Source organism: Camellia sinensis, chromosome 15, assembly GCF_055761805.1.
Source record: "Camellia sinensis isolate YWXY chromosome 15, ASM5576180v1, whole genome shotgun sequence".
NCBI classification, from domain to species: Eukaryota; Viridiplantae; Streptophyta; class Magnoliopsida; order Ericales; family Theaceae; genus Camellia; species Camellia sinensis.
In genome coordinates this window covers 16,179,335-16,198,849 of record NC_138975.1, presented here as the reverse complement: position 1 = coordinate 16,198,849, position 19,515 = coordinate 16,179,335, and positions in this window count along the sequence as shown.

The following is a 19,515-nucleotide window of genomic DNA, read 5'->3' as shown; positions in this document are numbered from 1 at the left end:
TTCTTCATTAGCTGGTTTCAATCGTCGTATCTTGGGAGACAGACGCTGACGCACCTCCAGCACCCACCGGGAGGCGGTGAATCTGTTTTAAGGAAACTATGGTATCACACAAGTTTCGATTTGCTTCCTTTATCTTTCATTCTTCAAAGTTTTAAATTTAAATAATTTCTTGTATATTATTTTATATGTCCATTTGAATTCATCTTGTAATATGTTCCATAGTGTAATCTAGTTCATTCTTGTGTTTTTTTTTTTTTTTGGTTCTATAGTTTATTGTATATTTCATTCTTTAATAAATAATAATAATAATAATCGTTTTGTCATTTCTATTTAATTTATTTCATATATTTTTCTTGTATTATTATGAAAAAATACCAACAATATTAAAATAGATTCATTATAAATAGTTTTGATATAACAATTTAGTTTTTGTTATAATTTTATTCTGGTGACTCTTGGAATTAAATTTAAATTAATTGCCTAGAGTTATTACAATTTGAGTTGTTTGTTTCAAGTAATTTATTCATACAATTTATTTTATGTTAATTAGTTGTTATTGCATGAGTAATTTGATTATCAATGCATGATTTACTAAATATTGATAAGATAAAATAAGAATTTTATTTCTTAAGATTCTTACTAATTTACTTGATTGGTTTGTTATTTATTTTCTTTTGCAGCAAACTTTCTCTACAGGTTTACCTAAATGTGAAAGGATGATATATAATATGAACAAATAAAACAAATTGGAATTAGTAAATGAGACTACTAATTTTTGTTTTGAACATGATAACCTAAGCATGGATGAGAATTTTGGATCTTTAGATTTTTGGACATATCTGTAAATTTAATTATTCACTTTATGGTTTAGGTTAATTTCGAATTTATTTCGTATGTTGTTTTAAAAGTTTGGTAACAATTAAATTCTGGAAAAAAATAAAGAGTTGATTTTATTTTATTTATTTATTTATTTATTTTTGAGAATTTCAAGAGATTCAGCTAGTCGAGAGGTTTCCAACGGTATAAAAATCTCCAAATAGGTTTGTTTTGGGAGAAAATTTAGCAAAATAGTTTCAGTTTTTCTAATATAATATTTATGTTGCATTATAAGGTGGATGAGTTCTAAGAGAATATTAGTGCATGGTAGAATATTCTGCATTATAATGTCTTTACTTTGTATTCATTCTATTAATTAATTGTTGTATTGATTGTGAGTTTTTCCATGTCTTGATGTGTATAATCAAGTGAATTACTCCAAACATTATTGTGTATTGTTGGAATTTAACTCTATTGTTTATAAGATTATTTGCTCATAGTTAGATGGTTGGAATGCTAGTGTTATGGCCATAATAGTCTTATATACGTAATTATTTCATTGCTATGAAGCTCATGACATTCTTATGACTGCAATACATCTATAGCTGCTTGAATTACATAATGTGAATGATATTTTAAATTAGTTATGTAATATGCATTGTATGAGTTATTAGTTTATTAATTCATTTTGTATCTAAGTGTGTATATAAGAAGTGAGCATGGAGGTTTAGTGGCAGCGTGGATAAAGTTTTGTACACATCCCCTTTACATGGAATAGAGCACTGAGTTTATTTTTTGTATTGTATTTTATACAAAGGTAAGCTGGCAATCCGAAAGAATGGTTTCAAGTGGAGGAGTGTGTTCTTGGCTAAATAGACCATTTTAGACGCAACCATGAATTTGATTTTGCATATTTAGATTTTGTAATTGTAACAATTGCATTTCCTTTTGTAGTAGTTTAAATTTTTAATTTGTAATAGTTTTGCCTTAGTGAAAAGAAAGGGTAAAGGAAAGAAATTATAGATCTTCGGGTTTAGAGAAAGTCTTTGAGATTAATTTTATTTTTCCCAAAAACTAAAATAGATTTGGTTTTAAACCTTTGTAGTTAGAGGAAATCTTTGCGTTTAAATCTTTTTATTCCCAAAGTGGTAGTAAACCAAGTTTTGAGAAAGTTTTTAGTTATAATCTGATTATTTCCAAAGTGTTGTGGAAAAGAAACCAAATTTTAGCATTAGCTAAAATATTTCTGATTTTTATTCAGAAATAATTGGCTCAGTTCCAGGAGTACCGGTTAACTTTTATGAGTGGTGTAATTGTAACGCCCCGAAATAATTCGACATGAACAACCCACTTCCAAAATACGATATTAACCAAATCCCACTTCATAAGATCAAATGTTTTACAAAATAATCTCACATGCAGTTATACATTCATTGATAAACTAGTACATGAATCTATAGCATGTAAAATCATCAAATCAAAACAAATAAGGCCCTCAAGGGCTTGCAAGTCCCAAGGCAATAGCCCGGCTACACAAAATGGTCTCTCGGACCCATACACATTAGCCCTTAGCTTTACAAAAATTTACACAAAAATATAAGAGCAAGCACTCTTCACAATCATGTCCACGCCATCAACCCGGCGAGATCACCACATCTTCACCTGCACCAAAATCTCATAAGGGTGAGCATAAAGCCCAGTAGAGAATTCTCACAAAGTATATACAGTTATGCTTTTCCCTCAATATAAAAATAAATGTAAATGCAAAGCCATGCCAAAGTTAATAAATGAGGAAAATATTCATTTCCATTCACTACTTCAAAGTCACCATGCTCTCAACATTATCTTGTAATCTCATCAATTTCAAACTTTCAATATTAATTCAATAGGGGCGGTAAATACGACACTGGTAATCCCTAGACAGGTGTCTGCAAGTAGACTCTACGAGTACTACCAAACTATCATTTTTACCGGTATTAACCAGAAGGCTCGACATCTATTCGCGCGGTTTTCTGGTCTTTCACCATGGACACTCAGGCCAACTTATCAAGTTCAACTACACCCCTTATCCGGACTTACCACGTATTTACCCCATTCACATCACCGTAGTTCTCATTACAATATAATCTTTCTCAAGATAAACATTTTCCAATTCATTTCATGATGTGCAAGAATGACAATAGTTCAAATGAGAACATGAAGCAAAGTATAATATTTCATAACGTTTCTCATTTTCAAACATCCCTACAACAATATTAATTTACCACTTTTATCATTTCTTCTCCTCAACATTATTTCACGAAGAACCAAACCATCAATCCATAGCAATAATAAACTTCTCATCATGCCTAAATCTCAACAAGCTAGCCTCTCAAGGCAATATAAAGTTTTCAACAAAATTCCAAGATCTTACAATTTCCATATTATTGATACATAATCATTCATCAATTTCTAATAACACATGTTCAAATATCTTTAACAATTATGCTACAATAACATTTCATTCATCTTCATGACACAAAATAACAAGGATTTCACAAGTAATCTCATGTCTTCTCAAAATCCCCAATTTCTAGGGTTTTCCTCAAGACAAACACTTCCCATTTCTTGGTGAAAAACCTCATCAAAGCATATTTCTTAGATCAACAAGATGGAACTCTCAAAGATTGACCAAAATTTTGAAAGTTTAAAGAAAAACCCTCTTGTGAAGAAAATCTCTACATTTTAGAATTCACAAAGTTGAGATCATCAAAACTAGAAGAAAGCTTTTAAATCATCATCAAAATGGCAAAACTAGTATATATAACTCAAGAACCCCTACCTCAAAGTGTTGATGGAGAAATGGAGTAAAAACCCTAAGATTCAAGAATGAGAGGGAGCTTTGATCTCCACCACCACAAGTGGAACTCTTGCTCTAGATCTTCAATGTTGTGAGAGATGATGATGATCTACCCCAATGATGCAAGAATCAAAGGTTTTTGGTGCCTTGGTTAGGGTTTTTAGAGAGAAGGAGGAGAAAAAGGGCTTTTAGAGTGAGAGAGAAGGGTTAGAAAATGAGGTGTTTTCGGCCTCAAAATGATAAAAAAACAGAGTTTTCGGACTGCCAGAATGCCGCACGTGCAGCACCCATTCCCGCACATGCAGAGCCCCCCTTCCCACACATGCGGCCTTCATCCCCGCACCTCCTTCCATACGTGCCTTTTAGGCAGAATGGAACACCCTGTGTAATTCTGATAGCAATTTTTAATTGCTTATAAGTTTTGTAAACTTGGTTTGTTTTAACCTAGTTTATCCATTGGAAAACTTAATTCTAAATTTGTTTCTCATGGATTAGGAGTCAACATGTTCTTAAAAGTTTTGTCTAAGGTTAACTGGGTCTTAAGTGGGACCGGTGTGACCCCTCCAGTCTTCCTGGAAACTTTCCTGACCACGTTCAATTCTAGGGCAAGTGGTGCGTTCAATTTTGAATTAAATTTCAAACTTTGAGATTTTCTAGTGTTAAATTTAGTTTATGGAAAAACAGAATAATGAAATTCTGTTGTGGTTTTTTAGAAATGGCTTCAAGAGGTGACAACAGGAAATGTTGTTCCACCTGACAATCTTAAATCTTGCAAGGTTTTTAAAGAAAGATCAAGAGAAATGAAATGTGATAAAAGGATATCATAAAATTGCATATCTTTGAATTTATCAGAGGCAATTAGTATGTTATCGTTAATTATAGCATGTATGATTGCTAAGTGACTTTACTTGAAAGTAAAGATGAGACAACCCATTAGTGTGGGTGAATGTATTTTTTGAATTTTTATAATTCTAAATATATTCTTAAATTTGTAGCTCCTAATGAGTGCAAGATCACTAATCACAAAGATAGAAAACTGATGGTTCCTAGGAGGTGTTAGACCACTAGCTAGACAGTTATGAGATTATGGTTCTTAGTATTAAATAGATTACTGATCATATGTTAAGACATGATGGTTCCTAGTAGTAAAAGAGTCTACTGATCATATGTCAAGACCTGATGATTCCTAATAATGAAATGGTCTACTAACCCTATGTCAAGACGTTGTGATTCCTAGTAGTGGATTGACTACTGATCACATGTCAAAACATTGTGATTCTTAGTAGTGGAGAGTCTACTGACCACATGATGAGAAGTGAGTGATTCCTAGTGATAAGACTACTGGCCATGTTATGAAGTTCCAAATAGTAGACTATTGATCACTAGGTTTGTGATTCCAAATAGTAAGGCTATTAATTTTAGAATGACATGTTGGACCAAACTTGTTTTGGCGCCTTGAATTCAAGAAAGACCTAATTCGGTTAACGACGGTCTGTGAATATGTTTTCTATGATATGTTTATGAGAGTCTCGTAATCATTGTGACACAAGGAATTGTTTAAAGACCCTGTATGAATTTTTGAAAAGGCCTAAAGTTTTCGTATAAATTCTACAAATGTAGGGGTGTTATCATGCAAAAGGTGGTAATACCTAAATCCAAGAGGGTTAGGATAAGCCTAAAAATTCGTTGATATGCACAATATAGTAGTGTATATCGGGTTTTTGTGGACAAATCTGATATTCAGATTTACACAAGAATATTATCACGAAATTGAGAAAATGGTTTTCATGAGAAAAGAGATGAGCCTATAAGATATTAATATGCTAGGACTTTAAAGTTCTTCTATCTAATCTTCTTAAATCTATATGGTGGCTAGTGAGGCTAAAAGCTTCTTTGAAGCTATGATTTCTCTAAAAAAAAGTTATTAATTTAACTTTATCTTACATAGATAATAAGCCTTGTGATGCAAGTGAATGAAAGCTGATAAGATAGACTTGTTATCAAAGGATACCGGCAAAGACAATACATGAATTACTTTGATACGTGATGACCAGTTGTGGTGAGTGTGATCGCAATTGTGCGAAGCGTGGAGATACAACAAGATGGATGTTCAGATAGTTTTCCTATATGAATATTTAGTTGAATAAATCTTCATGAAACAACCCAAAGGGTTTGTCAGCTCCAGGACAAGGAAAGACTGTAAACTTGAGAATCATTTTATGATTTGAAATAAGCACCGAAACAAGGGCATGAGAAATTTGACTACACTATGTTGTCAAGTGGGTATTGACAAAATGTGTTTGTGTCAAAGACACTGACAATAATATATGTCATTTTGTGTTTGTGTGGGGGACATGCTCATTGTTGGTAGTCATAAGAAGATGTTCAATACTACCAAGTGGATGTTGAACTCTAAGTTTGACATAAGCCTTGCAGATGTATATCTGAGAATTAAGATTTCCTGACCATTTGCTGGTAGTGTACTTTCTCAATCTCATTATTTTGATAAGAGTCTTGAGAAGTATAAGTCAAATACAAGCGTGTTAAAGACTTCAGTAGACTTTAGTCTCCGTTTGACCAAGAATATTGAAATATTCTCTGGTCATTGGAAGTTTGAAGTATCTAATAAGGTGTACAAGGCCAATATAGCCTACTCAGTTAGCAGGCTAAATAGATACACGAGTAATCCCAATGCCTATCTTTAGAGGGCGTTTGTGCAGGTACTAAGGTACTTATAATGAAGTCGAGATTATGGGTTACATGATCCCAGATATCCAGTTGTACTAGAAGGGTACAGTGACGTCACCTAGATATCTGATATAAAGACTACAAATCTATTAGTGGATTTGTTTTCACTATTGGAGATGCAGCTGTGTCTTGGAAATCTTCCAAGCAGATGTGTATCATGAGATCAATGATGAAATCGGAGTTCAATGATTTAGATAAAGCTACCAAATTAGCTGAATGACTTTGTCGTTTTCTTGGGGATAATCCATGTTGATTGAAACCTGTGTTGGCAATTTTGTATACTTTGCGACAACCAATCAAGTATTGGTAGGGCACAGAGTTATACATATAATGGAAAGTCTAGACATTTTCGTTGGAGACATAATTTCATATGACAACTACTCTTTCGTGTTGTCACTATAGACTATGTAAAGTCTAAGGACAATATTACGGATCTGTTAACCTAAAGGTTAAATCGAGAGTTAGTAAAAAGTCGTCAAGAGAAATGAGATTAAGGCCTTTAGCAAATGTTACTGGAACAAAAAGCCCAACCTAGCTGACTGGAGATCCCAAGATCTAGGTTCAAAGGGACAACCTAATTGCGTGTAACAGATGAGTCACTGAAGAGGTAAATCCTCTTGCCTATTCCTTTATACAGTGATACCCTATAGGGTGGAAGGTTAAGCTAATGCTTTTAATGACCTAAGTGTTATGAATAGACAACCGTGGTATAGCGAGATACCTTATGTAGGTCACCTATGTGAGTGCGAAGTGGGGCCGCTTCTTTAAGAATTGACAAGGCTAAATTCTTTAAAAACACTCATTGAACCAGGCTAGTGTTCCAGGGCCAAACCGGACACACCAGTAAGAACAAGAATAATAGTTGGAGTAACTCCTATGTGAGGTCTATTGTCTCGGTTTACACAAATGATAGAACAGTTCAAGACATCACATTCACTGGTCGGCCAGTAAATTCGATAGGCTTTCACTACGAAAGGTTCAAGGCCAACAACTACATTTTCTGATGCAGGGTTATTCTATGTGCTCTCTCTCTAAGTGTTTGTTGTAAAGCGTTATCCGTTTCTTTATTCGGCCAATTTTATTCATGTGGGAGATTGTTGGAAAAGAATGGTTTTTCGACAACTTTAATTCGAAATTAAAGTGGGACCTAATCGCTGGTTGAGGTATCTTTGAGTGGTTTTGTATTCTCTTAACTGAGAAAATTGCTATACAAAAATAATGAGCTGGAACAATTATGTTGTGAATGAGAATTGTCTCATAAAGTGGGCATCAATAAAGTTGGATTTAGATTTGGACTTAGTCTTAGTTTGGACTAGGCCTAGGCTTGTGCTTGTGCATATACTGAGTTTGGTCTTGGACTTAGACTTCGACTTAATCTTGAGTTGGGGCTAAGCTATGTTGTGTTGAGCTTAGTTTGTGCATGTGTTTGAGAATTGGGCTTGGAACGGGTTATGACCTAACATTAGTATCCATTTTGTGACCCAGCTAGTTGGTTTATTCAACCATCATTATATACATATTTATTTGTATATATTAAGCACATGGGAGGTTTAGACCTTTGTAACTCTCATCTTTTGATCATGAAGCTAATAGCCATATTAGTGGCCATAGGTTTTCAACCTTTGTAACTCTAACCCTAATGACTAGAGTTGATGGCCTTGGTTAATGGCATTTGATGTCCCTATTGATGTATAGTTTTCATGGCTAGGGATTTCCTTACTTGTATAAATAGAGGCATTTCCCTCCAACTTGGAAGAAGAATTTTAGAGAGATTTTTTATGGAAAATGGAGATGGTGTTTTGAGATAAAAGTTGGAGATGTTTATTTTACACCAAAGAAAAATTTTCCTATCTTCTTTTCCTAGCCCCTTCTTTGGTTCTTGTTGGAGAGAGTGCAGCCATTGTTAAAAGCTATTCAAAATGTGCTTCTGCATTAGCTGGTTTCGACCATCGTATCCTGAAGACAGATGCCAGCGTACCTCCAGCACCCACCGGGAGGCAGTGAATCTGTTTTAAAGAAACTGTAGTATCACACAGGCTTTGGTTTGCTTTCGTTATCTTTTGTTCTTCAAAGTTTTAAATTTAAATAATTTCTTGTATATTATTTTATATGTCCATTTGAATCCATCTTGTAATATGTTCCATAGTGTAATCTAATTCGTTCTTGTGTGTTTTTTTTTTTTGGGTTATATAGTTTATTAGATATTTCATTCTTTAATAAAATAAAAAAAAAGTAATAATAATAATTGTTTTGTCATTTCTATTTAATTTATTTCATATATTTTTCTTGTATTATTATGAAAAAAATACCAACAATTATGTATCGTCTGTCCCTATAGGTCATATTTGGCACTAAGTTTAAGTCATTTTTTACTCTACATGTGTCCTAATTATGTGTAGTTTGAGTTGTGTAATTGAAACAATATGTCCCAAGAAGATTCATGTTGCAGATGGCAAACAGGATTTATGCTGTGGATGCCTAACAATCAGAAAAACAAAAATTAGTTTAGACTTTGGGTAAGTAGGATGTATAGAGTTTGTTTGCCCAATACTTAAAAACAAAAATGACTGGATTTATTTTTAAATTAAATCAATCTCACCATATCAGTCATTACTATAGGAAATCAGCGAGTTCCACTGGTATGATTGTACGACATCAAGGCAAGATTATCATAAGGATATACAAAAAAATTGTAAATGAAGCATCAATGACAAGCTACCACATCCAAGAAACTAGACATGAAACGCACGTGCAATTGAAAAGGAGAGAGGGGGAAATGTCCTCTGTAAAAATTGTGAATGGAATAGTAAAGAACAAAAACAGATATAGGCCCCGTTTGGTAGAGCTGTGGGAAAGTGCTTATAGCTTATGCCTAAACAGCTTATAGCTTATAACTTTCAGCTTAAGCTGATTTCCAGCTTATTCTTAAAGCATCTCCTGCCCCACTCAAAGAATAAGCTGTTTTCTGACTTCCACAAAGCTATAAGCTATAAGCTATAAGCTAAACCAAACACATCAAAATAGCTTAAATTAAGCTGAAAGCTGAAATAAGCTGAAATTAAGCTGTACCAAACAGGGCCATAATAGTAAACATGAATTACCTAAATTCTATAGTCAAGGAAGCATAAGAACAGATGAAATAACACAACAAGATTTACCTAAATCCAATAACAATATAAGGAACGCCAGCTAAAAATGATTGGATTTGCGAAAAACAGATAAAAAATGTTAACCCTCATGCCAGGGGTTAAACAAATCCAACAATAAAATTATTTAGCAAAGACTTGTTAGAAATATGGTTTGGGGAAAATCTAGAAAAATAGATTTTTTTTCTCAACTTTGGTCTAATTTTTAAATGGGACCCATGCACCGAATTTCATGGGTCAAAGTGGTAACGCGTTCTATGCCGCGTTGTGATTCACGTGGTATATTTTGTTGCTCAAACCCATTATCGAGTGAATGGGAAATTGAAGCCAAAGTGAGCTCCAAGGAAATAGAGTTTTTGGTGAAATTTTCTTAAGGTTTGAAAAATGGCTTGTCCCACATTGATTTGGTGGGAAACTTTGAATGGATTTATAAGGCTTGGAGTTGGAACATAGGGTAGGACCCAAGGGGCACCCAAGTTTTGTAAGGAGAGAGGTTATAGGCAAAATGGGTTAGATCCATTAGACCCAAAAATTACCACGGGCAGGCTGGGCTGGGCCTAGGCTTGGGCGCGGGTGCATTGTGTGAAGTTGGGTTGGGCTTGTCCGGCCCAATACCTATCTTTTTGGGCCAAAAAACATTTGAATTTTATTTTTCTCAAATTAAATTCTAATTTTTTGAATTTGAATTTCGAAAATTAAATTCAAAATTGGGTCTGATTTTTTCCACCCGAACATAATTGAATCTGTTTAAATTTCAAAAAAACCCAGTTGGAATTCTGTACAGGTTGTTATCTGTTCAAATTCAAATTTGAACCCAAACAATACCAATTCAAACCCAACAGGTTCAGTACCTGTTCAAACAGGTATGCTACCTGTTCAATTTAAAATAAAAAGGGTGCCACTACATCTATAAATAGACAAGCTCTCATTTGATGTTTTCATTCAATTTTTTCGTCCAAATAATTCTGCAACTATTCTCTACATATTGCTGCATTATTTTCTTGTGAGAAAGAGTGCAAACACTTAGTGTGTTCGTTGTGCGAATAAATTGTAGTGCTGCATTTATTCGTTGTTGATAATTTTATCCTGAGAGATAAACGTCCATTTTCTGAAAGTACCGTGGAGATGACGAATTTGTCTTAAGGACACAGTGTCTAACACTAGACTTAATCAGAATATTGTTCAAGAAATTAATCAAGTAAGTTGTTAATTTATTTTCTGGTTTATTATTTATTTAAATCAAATTTTGATTTTATTTTTGTAACAAAATAAAAATCTGCTTGTTTGTTTATTTATTTATTTTTATCTATTGGTTTGATTTTTGTAATCAAACAATCTCCCTCATTTCCTATTTTTCTTTTGTATTCTGTTTGTAATTTAATACACAAACATAATTTATTTTTCCGAACACAGTGAAGATTGTCCAACAATCTTAAGACAGATCCATTTTTGGTATCTTTATTGTATTTAATTTTCTGTGTTTTCACAAAAGTGATATTCTGGTTGAAAAACAAATAGTAGTAATATACTGTTTGACAGATTGTAGTAATATACTGTCTATTTTCTTCGACAACTAGTAGTAATATACTAGTATCATTAACAATTACAGAATATTAATTTGTGTTACAGAAAATTATTGTGGTATTTTATTTTTCTAGTTTTTGTAACAAGGAAAATAAAATTAATTTGTGTTTTGATTTTTTCTAATTTTTGTAATCAAATATTATGGCTACTGCAACTGGAAGTGGTACTTCAATTGCTACACTAACTCCGGTCCCTATCCGGAACCATGTTCAAGTTCCAATAAATCATAGAGAAAATGTCACGCCCCCAAAATAATACAATAAAGACAACTCATATGCGGAATAAATATGAGAAACAACATACTTTCATATATCAGAGTTCACTGTTTAACAACCGGTTAAATGCCATGTAGGCTTACATGTTTCCAAGTCATTGCCTGGTTACATAAATTGAGTCTCGCTCATTACATCTTAAACCCTTGGCTTTACAAATAACAAACATACACACATAAGGCATAATTAAGAAGTTCTTGATTCCCAAAACTCCATCCATGCTATTGCCTTGGAGGAAGCATCTTACCTGTACCTGAAAATCGTATCCCCGTATAGGGTGAGCCAACAGCCCAGTAGAAATAATCTAACACAATTTATGAGGTTTAGCAAAGGTATAAATACCACGTACATAAGCAATACCGATCCTGAAACATCCGCAAGACCTGTATATCCATATGCCATTAAGACCAACCTTATTCCATTTTCCTTTAATTTCATTTCCAGTTCATATATGCTACTCAATTCATGAGTTAAATTCGTTATCTTTCAACAATCAAAATGAAACTGCAACTCAATGATTTTCCAATTATGCAAAACTCACATAAACACTTCAAACCTGCCATTTTACGGATATTTCGTCCGAAGGAATCGGCACCCATTTATATATAAAATTTCGGGTATTTCACCCAGGACACTTCAGCCAACTTGCTTTAAATGGCGTCCATCCTCTTTCTCCTCCCAAACAAATATACATATGCAATGTATTTACAAACATAATCACATATGGAGTACATCAAGTTTCTCCTCCCAATAAACATACATATACAATGTATCTATAACACAGTCATATTCAATGACACCAACAATGAATTAGCATTAAATCGCCTAATCTTCATGTAATTTCTACAAGAATCATAGCCCTCCACCGATAGCCCAATGCAATTATTTTTAAAGAGATGTTCAATATCAAAATAAATAGTTTATTCAAAACTTCCATAGGTGAGATAATACATATCTAATATCATCATTTATAATCACAACATTCCAATTTCACGTTTTCAATGTTAATCCCAATTATTTATGCAAAATAATAATTTAATCAAAATTAGGACAGAATCCCCCTTTCACCAAATATCAACCCAAATACCAAAATCAATTATTTTGGCACAATATGATCTTATATTCAAGCCTCATACTCGTTTACCTCATATTTATTAAAACCCATCTTTTCATTTTATACCCAAATCCTAGATTTGTCCAAACCACAACCAAATCTCATCATCTATACACAATAGCAAATAACTAAGCTAAAAACCATATTAGAGTGTAGAAAATCCCTACCTCAAGTTTTGAAGAGAATCTGAGATGAAACCCCAAAATCTACGGTGTCGAAACTCAATCTCCACTGCACACAATGAAGCCCTCGAGGTGATAACCAACTTTGGTGAAGAACTTTGGCCTAAATCCCAATGGATTTGTAGAAATTAAAGAGAGAAAATGACTTCTAGAGAGAGAAGCTCTAGACCTGGAAATTTGAAGAGTTTTGGAGAGAGAGAGGGGCTGCAAAAAGTGATCTGAAACCCTAATTTACGGACTGATATAACAAGGTCGCTCGAGCGTGAAATACACTTTTTCGTAAGTAATTTTGAATGCATTTTGCATTTTTTCTTTCAGCGAGCTAATCGGGCAGCTCGACCCCCGAAGTTGACGGGGTCAAAATCGGGATCGCTACAAAAAACCAGAAAAATTTAGCGGTACTGAGTTTAAAATATGGCAGCAGAAAATGCTATTTTATCTTACAACTCTAAACTTGGCCTGGTTTCTTCGTGAAGAGGCTCCAGTACTGAGAGAGGATGAAAGTGATCGGCAAGTTGTTGCCGCTGTAGATGCTTGGAAACATTTAGATTTCCTATGCAGAAACTACATCCTCAATGGCCTTGACAACATGTTTTATAATGTTTACAACCCTCTAAAGTCAGCAAAAGAATTGTGGGATTCTTTGTAGAAAAAATACAAGACAGAGGATGCCTGTACAAAGAAGTTGGTTGTCGGTAAATTTTTGGACTTCGTTATGGTAGACTCCCAAACTGTAATTTTTCAAGTTCAAAATTTTTAAATAATTTTGCATGATGTTCATTCTGAAGGTATGTCTCTTAGCGAGTCTTTTCAAGTTGCTGCTTTAGTGGAAAAGTTACCACCGGCTTGGAAAGATTTCAAAAATTATTTAAAACATAAACGCAAGGAGATGACCATGGATGAGTTGATTGTAAGATTGAGAATTGAGGAAGATAACTGAAAGGCTAAAAAGAAGAATGGGAAAAATCCCATTGAGTCCAAGGCTAATGTGGTTGAGCAAGTACACAAACCATATAACAAAAAGAGGAAGTTTACTGGAGACAGTCCTAAACAAGGCGACAACAATGGCAATAAGAAGTTCAAAGGGAAATGCTATAACTATGGCAAGACTGGACAAGTTTCTGACTGCCGCCGCCCTAAGAAAAATCGCGGAAGTACAAGCAAGAAGACCACCAATCAAGCCAATATGACAGAATTAGATTACATCTCTGACGGGGTAAATGACATCAATCTCTCTGCTGTGGTGTCTGAGGCTAATTGGGTTAGAAATCCCAAGGAGTGGTAGGTTGACACTGGAGCAACTCGTCACATATGTGCGGACAAGAAGATGTTCACTACCTACAATAAGGCTGCAAATGGTGAACAACTTTTCATAGGAAATTCTTCTACTTCTACTATGGTTGGATAAGGAAAAGGTGATCTTGAAGATGACATAAAGGAAAGAACTATCCCTCAACAACGTACTGCATGTACTAGACATCCGGAAGAATTTAGTTTCTGGTTCTTTGTTAACTGAAAATAGCTTTAGGCTTGTCTTTAAGTCTGATAAATTTGTATTAACAAAGAGCGATATGTATGTTGGTAAGGGATACAAGAGTGATGGTCTCTTCAAATTAAATGTAATGATGGTTGTACCAAAAGTTGCGATTAATAAGAATAACACATCTTTTGCTTATATTCTTGAGTCGAATTTATGGCATGGCAGATTAGGACATGTAAATTTTGATGCTTTGCGTAGATTAATTGGTTTGGATTATATACCAAAGTTTGAAATTGATCATAATCACAAATGTGAGATTTGTGTAGAAACAAAACTAACTAAGGCTCCATTTAAATCGGTTGAAAGAAAAACCGAACATTTAGAATTAATTCATACAGATGTGTGTGATCTTAAATTTGTTCAAACTAGAGAAGGCCAAAAATATTTCATAACATTTATCGATGATTGCACAAGATATTGTTATGTATACTTACTTAGAAGTAAAGATGAAGCCTTAGAAATGTTTAAATTCTACAAAACTGAAGTTGAAAATTAACTTGGAAAAACCATTAAAATGGTTAGAAGTGATAGGGGTGGTGAATATGATGCACCATTAAATGAATTTTGTGCACAACATGGCATTATTCATTAAACTACAGCACCCTGTTCTCCACAGCAAAATGGAATTGCCAAAAAAAAGAATAGAACACTTAAAGAAATGATGAATGACATGTTACTAAGTTTAGGGTTACCGCAGAACTTGTGGGGGGAAGCAATATTGTCTGCTAATTATGTTCTTAACAGAATACCCCATAAGAAAACTAATAACACTCCTTATGAATTGTGGAAAGGTCGACCGCCTTCCTACAAATACTTAAAAGTGTGGGGGTGTTTGGCAAAAGTTGAAGTTCGTGTTACTAAAAAGACTAAGATTGGACCAAAAACAGTGAATTGTATGTTTATTGGTTATGCTCAAAATAGTAGTGCATATCGGTTTCTGACTTACAAATCAGAATTGCCTAATATAAATGTGAACACTATTATAGAGTCAAGGAATACTGTGTTTTTTGAATATGTCTTTCCTTACAAGAAAGAACAAGAATTAAGTTCACAGAAAAGAACTTATGATTGTATACAAAGTCAAGAGACTAATGACAATCAAACACAAGAGACTAGTAATGGTCTTGACCAACAGGATTTAATTGATGAAGAACCAAGACAAAGTAAGAGAGTAAGAACATCAAAATCTTTTGGTCCAGATTTTCTGACATACCTGTTAGAAAATGAATCTCAAAGCTTTAATGAAGCAATGACAGGTCTTGAAGCACCTTTGTAGAAAGAGGCTGTTAATAATGAAATTGAATCCATTATGCAAAATCATACTTGGGAATTGGTGGATCTTCCACATGGTTCTAAACCTCTTGGATATAAGTGGATATTCAAGAGAAAAATGAAAGCAGTTAGTTCAATAGACAAGTATAAAGTAAGACTTGTAGTAAAAGGTTACAGACAAAAGGAGAGTTTGGACTATTTTGACACATATTCCCCTGTAACAAGAATAACATCCATTCACATGCTTATTGCTATAGCAACGTTGTTTAATTTAGAAATACATCAAATGGATATTAAGACAATTTTCTTAAACGGTGATCTGAATGAAGAGATCTATATGGAGCAACCGAAAGGGTTGTAGTGCCAGGGCAAGAAAAGAAAGTTTGTCGGCTTGTAAAATCTCTTTATGGATTAAAACAAGCACCTAAGTAATGGCATGAAAAAATTGATCATGTTATGCTTACTAATGGGTTTAAAATAAACGAATGTGACAAGTGCGTCTATCTTAAAAACACTGACCAAGGATATGTCATAGTTTGTCTTTATGTGGATGGCCTGCTTATCATTGGAAGCAGTCAAAACATGATTAAATCAACTAAGCAAATGCTGAATAGAAGATTTGATATGAAAGATATGGGGGTCGTAGATGTAATATTAGGAATGAAAATTTCTAAAGCATCTGACGGATATGCATTATCTCAATCATATTATATTGAGAAAATTCTTGGTAAATTTAACAAGGATGATTTGAATGTAGCTAGAACACCTGTAGACATCAGTCTTTATTTATCAAAAAATAAAGGTGATGTGCTGTCTCAGTTAAAACACTCCCAAATCATTAGAAGCCTAATGTACCTAATGAATTGTACTCGTCCTGATATAGCTTATGCTGTCAGTAAATTGAGTAGATACACTAGTAACCCCGGAGAAGATCATTGGAAAGCAATCATTCAGGTTCTTAGATATCTAAGATTTACCCGTGATCATGGTTTGAACTTTACTCGATATCGAGCAGTACTCGAAGGTTATTGTGATGCCAATTGGATATCGGATGTTAAAGATTCAAAATCCATTAGTGGATATGTCTTTACTCTGGGAGGCGCTGTTGTTTCTTGGAAATCCACGAAACAAACATGCATTGCACGATTCACAATGGAATTCGAGTTCATTGCTTTAGACAAAGCAGGAGAAGAAGCAGAATGGCTTTGCCACTTCTTAAAAGACATTCCAATGTGGCCAAAACCTGTGCCAGCTATTTGCATTCATTGTGATAGTCAATCTACAATAGGCAAGGCACAGAATCATATATATAATGGTAAGTCACGATATATTCGTCACCGACATAATACCGTAAGGCAATTGCTCTCAAATGGAATAATCTCAATAGATTATATAAAATCTAAGGAGAATATTGCGGATCCGTTAACAAAAAGTTTGACAAAAGAGCAAGTGTATAGTTCATCGAAGGGGATGGGATTAAAGTCTATTACATAAGAGTCATCATAATGGAAACCCTACTTATATGACTGGAGATTCCAAGAACTAAGTTCAAAGGGACAACTAAGTTATGTGCGGTTCGCCAGAAATCACCAAGGGATTAAAATTCCCTACCCATTCCTATGGTGAGAGTGATATCTACAACATGTGTTATATGCAGGGGTCTAAGGATAAGCTTAGCTTTTAATGATTACTTATATCTTGGTTTTGGCATAAAATCAAGACAAGTATAAGGAGATACTCACAATAAGAATCACCTATATGAGTATCGAACTGGGGCCGGTTCTATGAGAATGAAGAGGCTAAATTCTCTAGTAGCACTCATGAACAACCAGGAGTGTTCAAAGCCAAAATGAACACAACCGTGAGAACCATAATGCGTCAGAAGATATTTTGTGTGAAATCAATTGTCTTGACTTTCACAAACGGCTAAACAATTCAAGGCATCGCGTCCATTGGTTAGCTAGTAAGTCCGATAGGTTATCATTAGAGAAGGTTCAAGGCCAAAAACTACCTATCCTGATGCAAGATATTTTCAATTTATACTCTTTCGACAAATTTTGCATATTGTTGCATTTCCGTTGTCATCAAATTCCATTCATGTGAAGGATTGCTAGAAATATGGTTTTGGAAAAATCTGGAAAAACAGATTTGTTCTCAATTTTGGTATAATTTTTAGGTGAGACCCATGCGCCGGATTTCGTGAGTCAAAGTGGTAACGCGTTCTATGTCACGTTGTGATTCACGTGGTATATTTGGTTGCTCAAAACCATTATCAGGTGAATGAGAAATTGAAACCAAAGTGAGCTCCATGGAAATGGAGTTTTTGGTGAAAATTCCTTAAGTTTTGAAAAATGGCATGTCCTACATTGATTTGGTGGGAAACTTTGAATAGGCTTATAAGGCTTGGAGTTGGAACTTGGGGTAAGCCCCAAGGGGCACCCACGTTTTATAGAGAGAGAGGTTATGGGCAAAATAGGCTAGACCCATTGGACCCAAAAATTACCACCCACGCGCCGCTGTCCGTCCGTCCGTCCAGCCGTACGGGCTGGGTTGGGCTGGGGCTGGGCCTGGGCTTGGGCGTGGGTGCGTGGTGTGAAGTTGGGTTGGGCTTGTCCAGCCCAATACCTATCTTTTTGGGCCAAAAGCATTTGAATTTTATTTTTCTAAATTTAAATTCTAATTTTTTGAATTTGAATTTCGAAAATTAAATTCAAAATTGGGTTTGATTTTTTCCACTCGAACAGAATTAAATCTGTTTAAATTTCAAAAAAAAAAACCCGGTTGGAATTTTGTACAGGCTGTTATTTGTTCAAATTCAAATTTGAACCCAAACAGTACCAATTCAAACCCAACAGGTTCAGTACCTGTTTAAACAGGTATGCTACCTGTTCAATTCAAAATAAAAGGGTGCCACTACATCTATAAATAGACTAGCCCTCATTTGATGTTTTCATTCAATTTTTTCGTCCAAATAATTCTGCAACTATTCTCTACATATTGCTGCATTATTTTCTTGTGAGAAAGAGTACAAATACTTAGTGTGTTCGTTGTGCGAATAAATTGTAGTGCTGCATTTATTCGTTGTTGATAATTTTATCCTGAGAGATAGGCGTCCATTTTCTGAAAGCACCATGGAGATGACAAATTTGTCTTAAGGACACAGTGTCTAACACTGGACTTGATCAGAATATTGTTCAAGAAATTAATCAAGTAAGCTGTTAATTTATTTTCTGGTTTATTATTTATTTAAATCAGATTTTGATTTTGTTTTTGTAACAAAATAAAAATATGTTATTTATTTTTATCTATTGGTTTGATTTTTGTAATCAAACAATCTCTCTCATTTCCTTTTTTTTTTTTTGTATTCTGTTTGTACTTTAGTACACAAACATAGTTTATTTTTCTAAATACAGTGAAAATTGTCCAACAAGACTTTCCATCCGCACAACAAAACTTTAATAACACCTGAAAATCACCATAGCTATCATTCTAAGTTTGAAATAGTTGATAATATATGGCTGAATATGACATAACCACTCCAGCTTAAATCGATAAATGCTCAACATAGCATTTTTTTCCCTGACTAAATACTTTAGTTGCCAATTAATTTAGAAATCCCTTCAAAATTTGAAATTCTTCCTCCAAAACTTTTTAATTACAATTGTCGACTTAGTAGCTAACATTGTCCATTTGGGGACCAAATTTTTTTTTAGTGGCTCAAAATCATATTTTCAGTGACTAAACTCAATTAATCACCAAAAGTAAAATAAATAACAATTACAAATATTTTAGTAGCTAAAGATTGTACATTTAGGGACCAAATTTATTTTTTCGTCGGCCAAAACCGTATGTTCAATGATTGAAACACAATTAGTTGCCAAAAATAAAATAAACACTAACTATATTATTTTTTGTAGCTAAAGATTTTACCTTTGCCAACCAAAATTTTTTCAGTGGCTAAAATGTGTACATTTGCCAACAAAATTTTTTTTAGTAGCTAAA